Genomic DNA, 8,056 nt, shown 5'->3' on the forward strand with positions numbered 1-8,056 from the left:
GATCACCTCTTTGATGAATTTGTCAATTTGTGGGTTATCTTTGAATTTATCCACCATGGCTTGCATTTGATGAATTTTTGAATCCTTTTCTGATAAGTTGGCCTGGTGTTGTAACCTCATTTGCTCGAATTCCCTCTAAAGTTGAGCTACCTGTTGTTCTGCTTGCTGATTAGTTTTTTCTTGTTCTAATTGTTGTTCAAGCAGCAAAATTTTCTGTTCTTTTTCCTTTAGCAGCATTCAGACTTTCGTTGCCTTATCAATGGTTGTTGTGGCATAAGCTCCTGCGAACTGTGACAGCTTCGTGAGATTCTCGGATGGGTCAACAGGAGTGTCCTTCCACACAACATCCATTGGTTCATTTTCTAGAGTTGTAACAGTCATGGTGTCTAGTTTCCTTTTCTTCCTTTGTCTTTTAACTACAGCCTTATGAGTAGGACTGTAGAATATATCTAATGGAGGTATCTCTTCAATTCTCAAGACAATTTCGGAAGTAGGAAAAGTAGGAATAACCTCGATATCCTGAGTACCTGTAGCCCCTTGCTCTGTTGTTTCTGGATTTGCTTTGTGCTGGGTCTGTTTGGGGGTCTGAAAATCAGATGTTTCCTTAGTACTTGTTTGGAGCTTCTTGTTAAATTGCTCCCATTCCTTGTCAAGGTCAGTGAATGGCACCTTACTTGATTGAACTGAAGTGGAAGCAACCTCTGCTTGCTTCTTTGCCAAGATTTGTTTGTCATTTCCTCAGTACTTCCAGTTGTATCTTTCTCAGAATCTTTATTTGTGTTTCCTCCTCCATTTTGAGATTGTCGTTCTGAGTGCTCTGATTCGTGAGTCGACTTCTCTTGGGTTTCTTCTTTAGAATTTTATTTTGAACTTCCCCCCAAGCTTACGCTAGGATTTGGTTCTCTTATTGGCTCAATATGTAATAAGTCTAATGGGACCTTTAACAGTCTCTTATTCCTATACACATGAAAAGCATTAATATCTTCCAGGCTCAACTATAATGATGCCAAATGTAGGACTTGTGAAAATGTTTTTGCTTCTTGAAAGAGGTCATCAAAGGCATCCTCTTCGCGAGAAAACTGTTTGACTTTCACCATAATGGTGAATTCTTTAGTGACCTTATTTGGATCATACTCTCTCCCTAGAACTGTGGCCAATTTTAGAAACATAATAATCTCTGCTTCTTTTACTATGTGCCCATAGTCATGTAGTGTGAAAGCACCACATTGCAATGGGAAGGCTGGCCAAATGGCTTTCTTTTTTTCCCTTGGGCTTTTGGTTAAACCACCCTCCCCTGTTGTCTAGTAAGCTATTTCTCTGGCTAATAGCTTGTCTGGGACGTAATATGGGAGAACATATGGAGAAGAAATGCTCCCAAAAACTCTGATGTAAGTGAACGTCTCTTCACCGAACCATCTGGCCACTAGCAAGATGTCTAATTTGGCTTCTTCAGAAAACCTAGGGTTGTTCTATCAAAAAACGATTTTATGAATAGGAAGCATAATACCCTGGTAGATTTTGTAAAAATGGGATGGAATTGAGATTCCAATAAAATTTTATGGTATATATGGATGGGGAGTGGGCTTTGTACAGTCCACTTCCATCCCATGTTTGGAAAATTAGAACAAAAACAAATTGTGTCCATAACAAAAGCACTCATAAAGAAAGGGCGAAAAATCCTTGAAGAAACACTTCTCTTCTGTATATATTCCATGATGGCCTTTGCTAAATTGACTGATAAAATCTGACTCTAGTTCATAATTGTTGCATTAACTTCTACATCAATTAATGGGAGCCACTCCATAAAAAATTTGGTGATATCAAGTTTACCAAATAACCTACACATCATTGTTGCTGCAAAATTATGAGGGGCAGAGAGGGATGCTATCGAGTACATACCAGATTTATCTCGTTTGAATTTTCCTCCGCCTGACCTCCAGGTTTGTGTAACGTCCAACGGGTCCTCGTTCTCTTTGGCGAAATGCTCAAGGAATTCTTTGTTATAGAGATTTTGAGGCTCTGGTAGCTGGTACATTAGTCGTAGATTGTCTGGTGAGAAAGACCCCATGACCTCTTGTCTTTTATTCCTGAAAGTCCTATCCGAGACATCTACATCATCAATTACCCATTTTACCATATTTGTGTATGGTAATATCTTTGGTCTCGCAGCTATTCAGTGCAAGAATGAACATGTTGTTTCAAAATAGGAGGCATCAGATGATTCCTGGGCATCAGTTGTTGCCTTTGTTACCAGTGGCCTAGGATTCTCTTCTTCAAGCAGGTTATACATGGCTTCCCATGATGTGGTTCCTCCATCTTTGCTGCAGGTGGTATCGGAGAAAAGTGGTATCATGTCTGATTTCTCAGATGCAGTAGCTTTTCCCTTCTTCGCCATTCTTTCCAACATCGTTTTCTTCGGAGGTTTCCTGAAATGGAGCAATGGAAATTATCAAATAAACACAAGGCGAAAATGACAATGAGAATTAAATGATACAGTTAACCCCGAAAGGTGACAAGAAAGGAGATTTTATTTGAAATGTAGATGAAAGATATCAAATCACATCGAGCCGTTCTTAACATAAATGCCATTAAAACTTATTAAATATGCACTAAGATCTTTTATCATGGCCTTTATTACTCATTTAAGCTATCGCATTGCAAACGGGAAGGAAAAACTTTAAGGTGACAAGTTTAAAGTGTAAAATGTCAATTATGTGATTGCGATAAGATTATCACAATATCGCATTTTTGATTGTGTGTTTTTCGGAGTTGTTTAAAATTATTTGAGATGTGAGGTGAGTGAAATACCTTTTATCGTTAAAAGCGCATTTTGCTTAAACGAATATTTTAAAGCATAAAATGATTTTTTACGAAGTGTCGGACTTAACTACACTTTATAACATTTATCGCATACTTTCATCAGGTCCAGGTCGCATCATGTTTCGCAAACTTTTCATAGTTCACAAGATTGGCCTTTAAGTAAAGCACTGCAATGTGATGAGTGTTGGCTTGCTAAGCTGCAATATCGCAATTCGCATATTCCAACAGACATTGTTAGTTGTGCTTTTCGTGAATGCCGCTATGCGATTGTGAGAGGCGCTACATTTTACAAGAAATGCTTTAAGTCTTAGCTTTGAATGGAAATTTCAATGATATCCTAAGTTTATTACGGTGATCCCTTCCTATCGCAATTCGTAAATCCTGGTTTTCCAATTAACCTTTAACACACATGATCCAGCGATATGTGATAAAGCAAGAATTGTTAGTCTCAAAGGGATTTGACTTGATACCTTATATTATTTAGGAATTCATTTCTAATAGTTTAAAAAGAAAGCATTTAAGTGCTAAATTTTTTGGAGGATTTTTTATAAAGGTTCCCCATTTATTAATAGAATATTAATTATTAAATCAATAAATGGGGGGGTTGTTGAACAACACAATAGGGTCGTATGACTCCCTTAGCAATGAAATAAATATTATTCTCAATAACGATAATAAGTAGTTTTGATCAATGATGAACATGCAAAATATACAACACAACATAATTAAAAACTTTAAAAAGGGAATAGTTTCTCATATGTCTCTAGTTGTTAACATGAGGTATTTATCCTAGGTCAATTCTCGTGTTCCTCATCAAACTGAGGATTTTTCTTTCAATGCTAAAAGATACAAAGAAAGTGTTTACCCATTGAAAATTTTTGCGTGGATAATAAAGAACAAACAATTAGTGGTTTTTGGATGTTAGTTGTAAAGGGAGTGTTGAAAGTATAAATCAACATCCAACTCCAATTATATTTTGATAAATTTGTTCAATTCAATCATTGTTGGAGAGATGCATCATGAATACATAATTAGAGAGGAATGAAACTATAACTAAACCAAAACATTTTTAGAACTATGCATAAGATAATACCATTATGATCTTGCAATGCATATCAATATTATCTTAAGCATGTATTTTCGAACCATAGTTGGCTTGATATAAAGGGAGCATTGTTGAATTATTGTGGGGAACAAATACATGTTTATATTGTATATTCACCCTTAAATCCATAAGAAGTAGAATTTTGAATGGAATTCATTTTATGTAGTCAAACCAATGAACAAATTTATATATGTGAAGCATTTTAACTCTAAGAAGAGGTTTACCCAATAGATGTGTGTGAATGTCAGGTGTCATATGACTCCATAAGAATGAAATTAATATTGTTGTCAATAATGATAATAAGTAGTTTTAATCAATAATGAACATGCAAAATATACAACACAACATAATTACAAAGTTTAAAAAAGGAATGGCTTCTAATATGTCTCTAGTTGTTAACATGAGGTATTTATTTTAGGTCAATTCTCACTATCCTCATCAAACTAAGGATTTTTCTTTCAATGCAAAAAGATACAAAGAAAATGTTTACCCATTGAAAATTTTTGCGTGGATGAAAAAGTTGAATTTAGTTCTAATAAATTGCAACCACGGAAATATTATCATTAATGAAGAAAAAACAATTAATTATTTGTGGATGTTAATTATACAAATATATATAACATGCAAAATATACAACACAACATAATTACAAAGTTTAAAAAAGGAATGGCTTCTAATATGTCTCTAGTTGTTAACATGAGGTATTTATTTTAGGTCAATTCTCACTATCCTCATCAAACTAAGGATTTTTCTTTCAATGCAAAAAGATACAAAGAAAATGTTTACCCATTGAAATTTTTTGCGTGGATGAAAAAGTTGAATTTAGTTCTAATAAATTGCAACCACGGAAATCTTATCATTAATGAAGAAAAAACAATTAATTATTTGTGGATGTTAATTATACAAATATATATATATATATATATATTAAAAATTTAACTTAACCTCCAACTCCAATTAGATTTTGATCAATTTGTCCAAATCATCTATTATTGTACAAATACATTATGAATACATTATTATACAAGGAGGGTTGCGGAGCAAATAGTCCCTGCTCAAGAGCATGATGGCAGGAGCAAAGCATGGCTTAGCATTGAAAGGACAGTGATTTCCCTTCCCTTATAGTTGGGATTAGCTCCGAAAAGTAAAGTGACCTTATAGAAGAGTGTAATCCCCTTAGCTTCCTTATAGCTAGTATTATGAAAGTGAGCTTATGGGAGTGGTAAGGTTATACTTGTGGTAAGAGTGGTTTAAAGGGTGTATTAGTCAAAAGGTTTGATGAGTAGGACTAAGGTGAGGCAGTGTTAAAGTATCTAGTTGGTGGATCTGCTTCCTATTAGCATAGTGTCACATACTCTAATATAGGATGACGACATTATTGCTATAGGAGTTGAGATGTTAGTGTTCCTTGCCACTACATAAGACCATAGGAAAATAAAACTTGCTATGCAGCTAAAGATATAGCCATAGACATTGAAGCAGGACACTTAGATGAGGGGAAAAGGACTGAAACAGTTGGAATGAAGACAACACTGCAAAGGAATGGCAGCTCTGAAGCAGGAGGTGTTGAATGCTTGGAAAGAAATGACAAGTTATGCATGACCTGGGGAATAACTTGCAAGGCTCTACACAAAATCCAAAGTAGATATTCTTGTATTATTGATTGAATTCATGATATTCTTGTATTATTAATCATTCTCTGACGAATGAACCTACCTGAGAAAGAAACCAAATTTTAAGAGCATGGAAACTGCAAATATGCAAACATATTTCCATATGTCTATATTTATATTTCCTATTGGTTGAATGCCAACCACGTAACCAATAAAGGATCAAGTGTGATTGAGAACAAAGAAGTTTTATCTATTGGCAAGCTTGCATAAGTCCTCAAAATACATTGTTTGTTTGAGTTAATCCAAACATTCAAAACATCTGAAATGACAAAATATAATATACTATCTTAATAAGTCCGAAATGGCATAGAATAAATTACACCAAGGCAAAAAGGTTGTTCAATTAGTAAAAAGCACCATCAGATAAATCGAGGAGTAGAAATGCACATGTATCACCACTGTTATGCCTAATTGTAGAAAAACTACAGGTAGAAAGCTAATCAGAGGAAAAATCCTCAAGGATTATCATAGGGAAAAATAGAAACCTGTTATAAGGCCAAACAACTACCTTCCAACATTCATACATAGCTTCCATATGAATATGCATTCAAGTTAGCAACAATGGCACCATAGAAATTGTCATATCACAGTGGGAAACCTACATATTTGAGCCAATTTCTCTTCATAAGGCAGAGGGTACTTGTGAAGAGGATTCTTTATAAACTACAATAGAATTTAAAAAAATCGGAAGCACCATTAATCTAGAAAGTAATCCAACTAAAACTAAAAATTGAAAAGTGACTTTCAAGATAAATCCAAAACAAATTCGTGCAAAGTGATCTACAGCGTGCATTCACAAGTTCAAAAAATACATTCTAGAAATATCATCACCGAGTGTAAAATCAACTTATCCCTTGATTTCTCATAGGATTCATAGCATTCCTTAATCCCCAGCCTGCCTCATTTTCCTAACAAGGACTCCTCCCCATCTCTTCCCACTGGAGATAATGGAAACACCTCAATTGATCCAGGCCCAAAAGACTGCATGTCCTTTTCAAATTGGGAATTAGAATTGAAAACCCACTTGACCGCCAACACATTCGAGATCGGCCGAATGACCAAAATCCCTTGTCCCAAGGTAGCAGTGAGAATAGTCATGACAAAAACCATGAATGAAAACAACTCAAAGCTACCATCACTTGGCCTTCTAAGGATGGTCAAGCCCAAGAAAACCACATTGAAAGGAAGGAACAACTCCATTGCAAAAGCCATCCCATAGACTCTGCATTGCATCCTCTTGTTGATAATCAGTGACAGCATTCTCCAGCACACATAGAGAAAATATGAAACATACATGATTCCAAAAGTGCTAAAAACAATAGTACTCAAGAGAAGATAAGTACACAGAGCCATCTCATGGTTACCTTCATAGTGCACATCCTCACAGGTCCTGGTAAAATATCTTGGCAACAATTTCCCCAAGCCCTGCCCATCTCCAAATTTCATTAATGTTCCTATTATCACAAAGAATAGTTGCAGTACAAGCACTGGCAAGAAAAAATATAGAATGTTAAGAACTACCTAGCCATTTCCCTTCTTCCTTGGGCCAAAGGGGTCATTCTGTAGTGACCCATGAACCAAAAATAGTTCAAAGAGGTAAGAGAATGGCTCCATGAAGCCCTGTGACACTATCAGATAGTCGTTGCATAGGTTTTCCTAGGTTTGGTCACCCACCGACGACAAAAGCCAGCACCTATATCTCAACAGAGGAAGCCTTAAAAACTCTACCAGGCTGCACAGGCTTGCAGATATTGCTATCATGATTCTAATGGCCCATAGATAATTCAAATCCCTGAGAGAAAAGAAGTGATGTTGGTGGGTTTTTAATCTGAAATACAGGACATAGAGGATGCATAGGAGGCTTAGCACACACACCAGAAGCGCCAACATTATCGTTGCTACTCCCAATGCATAGAAAAGGGAGTTGGTCTTTCATAAAAAACATTGTTTGAAAAAAACAAGCTCGTAAAAAACATTGTTTAGAGGCCTAACTAGAATTGTATAGGTGCCCAATAATAGAGAGAGAAGTTAACATGCACAGGTTCAGTGTCATTCACCGGGGTTGTAGGCATGTGAGTCATTCTATACGTTCTATAGAAAACCATATCACAATATTGAACATCATCGACAACCACATCCCCAAATTGAAAATATTTGTAACCAATGCCACCTTCATGATTTGAGATCGAGGTAGTGGGTGTGAGGTATCTAGTGGGTTTTATCTATTGTAGGAATGGGCTATCTTCCAAAAGGGTCGGTTTATTTGAATCATCATATCCTACTCTGTTTTCAATATGGTAAAAATGAGCATTCGTTGGTGGTTGTCGTCCAAGGGAACCAATAGTAGAGTAAATACTTAACTTATTAAGGAAAGAGATGTAAGCAGAAGAAATCAGATAGTTCAATGAAGCTAAGAAACACATGCTTAGTTTTTTTGTAGAGAGATGGAGTACATGGC

At 35.8% G+C, this 8,056-nt stretch overlaps 1 pseudogene; it reads right to left on the reverse strand.

Annotated features, from left to right (window-relative positions):
- Positions 1 to 6,498: 6,498 nt before the first annotated feature.
- Positions 6,499 to 7,530, reverse strand: LOC149191090 (uncharacterized; annotated as a pseudogene).
- Between the last annotated feature and the right edge of the window lie 526 nt (positions 7,531 to 8,056).

The sequence above is a fragment of the Pinus tabuliformis genome, chromosome 3_1 (genome assembly GCF_031772625.1).
Source record: "Pinus tabuliformis cultivar Carrire ecotype Pingquan chromosome 3_1, CPIR1, whole genome shotgun sequence".
NCBI lineage: Eukaryota > Viridiplantae > Streptophyta > Pinopsida > Pinales > Pinaceae > Pinus > Pinus tabuliformis.